Source organism: Pleurodeles waltl, chromosome 12, assembly GCF_031143425.1.
Source record: "Pleurodeles waltl isolate 20211129_DDA chromosome 12, aPleWal1.hap1.20221129, whole genome shotgun sequence".
Lineage (NCBI taxonomy): Eukaryota > Metazoa > Chordata > Amphibia > Caudata > Salamandridae > Pleurodeles > Pleurodeles waltl.
In genome coordinates, this window is record NC_090451.1 from 118,458,159 (window position 1) to 118,461,218 (window position 3,060).

The following is a 3,060-nucleotide window of genomic DNA, read 5'->3' on the forward strand; positions in this document are numbered from 1 at the left end:
GGCTTGAGCAACAAACCGTTGGCTATGTTTTGTTGTTACTTTGTTGACATGAGCTAGAGTAATTTAAAGCAGAAGGAACGGCCAGACCTAAAAACAACTCTCTTACCTCCAACGCCGAATAACCACTATAATTAGAATATCTCAAAAGCAGCTGGCCTTGTAAACTTAATGAGCAAGCAAGCCGATGCATTTTGGGTTTTGTTGTAAAAGAATAGAAATCCTATCCATCCTTTCCTTTTCTTCCGGCAACAACCAATGTTACAAAGATATCACAGCACACAGTGAGATTGACTGCAAGAAGAGGCGCTGAGGCTGGCGTGCAGCACTCAACAGCTCTTGTTATTGCAATCCAGGCAGGGGACGGAAGGAGAAAAGTATGAAGGAATTGCGATAGTGAGACCGACTCTTCTGTTTATCTGCATGTCATGGAAAAAGGAGAACTCTGTCATTCATGGCTGGTTAGCTCAGTTGGTTAGAGCGTGGTGCTGATAACGCCAAGGTCGCGGGTTCGATCGCCGTAGGGGCCAAGTTAAGTCTTTTCTCTCAAGTAAACTCTTTTTTTCTCATTTAATCAAACGCTTGTAAATCCATACACTCTGTTGCTCCAGTACACGTTCACTTTCCATTAGTCCTTCTTTTGCCACTTCTGACCAAAGCTCAAACCGGCAACGCCAGTAGAACAACAGAAGTGCAAGAGATTGTCTCTCCAAGATGGAGACACTGGCTCAGACTATGTCACGTGAGAGGTGGAGGGAGACCATGAGCTGATTATTAGATGCATGGGGATAAGAGGAACATAACTCAGGTGAACAGATTCTGGATAGTCATGCTATAGCTAGGATCAGCAACGTTACAGGGGAAAGGATAGGAAAATAATTAGGTGACAGAAGTATAGAAGTGGCTACAAGGGGGCGTGTCTCTTAACAGGGCCGAAAGATACACTGAAGGCGAAGGTGAAGTGAAAGAAGAAAGAAAGATCAAAGGAAATCAACAGTGATTGAGAGAAAACTCACAAAGGCAAATTGAGCAAAAGACAGGACCTAGGGAGTTAGACTACTTCAATGCAAATTTACGCTGCAGATGAGCATGACAACTGACCCTTGTCCAGTGGTGCTGAAACAATTTTCAGTGTGGGGGTGCTGCCATCAAAGGGCTTCTGAAAATCCAGGAATCATACAAAGAACAAGTCCTGCAGAATGAGCCACGCACATTCAGAAAGAGTGGTGATGCGTTGGTTACTTATTGGTAATCTTCATTAGCCTTAGTCCATTGCGTCCTTGTGACAGTCATTACAATGTAAAGTGATGTCACCCTCCAAGAGGAAGAAAGAACAGGAGGATTCTTAAATGCTAGCGCCATGCACCCAACCTGGGTGCCAAGCCCTTGCCAAAGGACTGATGGGAAGGTGGGCAGGATGTAATGTTTGTGACAAGGACAAGATGGACTTAGGGTAATGCAGAGTTCAAAACATTGGTACTCAAATGCAAAACAGAAAATTTATTAAGCGATAATGCTTCACAAATGTATGCATTGAGGCCCAAGTAACCACCCTAGGAATTTCCTAGATTGTTACTCACTGGAATTCAACCCAGGAGGTGGCCATTCCTCTCGTAGACCATCCCTGACCTGGAAGATTTTCTAAAAAGCCTTGCAAAGCCAGAAAAATTGACAACTTAATCCACCTACTCAGAGTCATAAAAGTCACCTTCTTGTCTTTTCCAGGCTGTCCAAAAGTCACAAACAAGGAGTCGGTTTTCCTGAACTGCAGAGGCCTGGTGACATTAATGAAAAGAGCTCTTTAAACATCAAGTGTATTCAACAAATGTTCTTCCGGAGAGGAAGGAGAGGGAATGAAAGAAGGAAGAATTATTTCCTAAGATCTATCAAAAATAGACTTAACCTTTGCAGCAAAGGTAGGGCTAGGCCTTAAAGTTACCCCATCTTCCAAAGTATCAAATGAAGAGAGGACAGCATTTTAAGGCTCCCAGCTCCCCAATTGTTCTCAGCAAGGTGATAGCAAATAGGAAAATAACTTTATAGGAGACAATCTTTAATTGTACAGTATCCAGATCCTCAAAGAGATAAAATTGCAAAGCCTATAAAAGATTGGGAAGATTCTGAGTTGGAGAAAAGGGATTTTTAATTGTTCTTACCATTGACAAAAGATCATAACAGTCTAGACACCAAAGAGTGTAACATCAATGAAAGTTCAGAAAAGTCCCTAAAAGACTTTATCGCAAACCAATGAGCTTTCAGAGTGGAAAGAGATTCAAGTGAAACCCAATCAGAAGAAAATGCAAAATAGCAGACAAACTACAGGTAGGTGCCAAAAGATCATGAGCAGAACATCACGTCTGAAAGGACTTCCAGTTCTTTGAGTAAGACTTCGAAGTAGAAGGCCTGCTGGAGTGCTGAATTAACTCCACTAAGGAAGAGGAAAGACCCTTTGCTAGCAGTCCAGACTTCTCAACCTCCAAAGCGATAGAGTGAGTTGGAGCAAGAAGGTCAGGGACGACGTTCTGAGAAGAGACACACTTGAGCAGTACCCAAGGAGGTAGAAGAGCCAGGGGTTCAGAAAGAAAAAACCATGACATCTCTGGCCAATCTGGGTCAACAAGAATCAAGTTCCCTCCACCTCCTGAGACTTGAAGAGAACCATCTGGATCAATAAAAAGGGGGGGAATGTATAAAGGAGACTTCTCAGCCACTTTATCACCAATACGTCCACTACCTAGGCTCCTTGTTCCGGAAACCTGGATCAGAATCGACAAAGATGAGCATTGTCCTTGTTTGAAAAGAGATCCAGAAAGGGTTTCACAAACTCTCGGCATATCTCTCAAAACAACGACCTGGATAACGTCAACTCCAGCAAATTTGGAAACCTCCAGCTGTCTGCCATCACATTGTCGGTGCCCTTGATGTGTACTGCCGACGTATGCAACAGGTTGATCTCTGCCCAATAGCCCAATTGTTCTGCTATTGCATTGAGGGATTTTGAATGCATGCTTCACTGCTGGTTAATGTAAAAGACCGCTACCTTATTCTCTGTCTTTACTAGCA

At 43.2% G+C, this 3,060-nt stretch overlaps 1 non-coding gene across 1 annotated transcript; it reads left to right on the plus strand.

The window, feature by feature from the left end:
* Positions 1 to 453: 453 nt before the first annotated feature.
* Positions 454 to 527, plus strand: TRNAI-GAU (transfer RNA isoleucine (anticodon GAU)). The gene has a single exon. It is a non-coding gene; the product is annotated as a tRNA-Ile (tRNA).
* Positions 528 to 3,060: the final 2,533 nt, after the last annotated feature.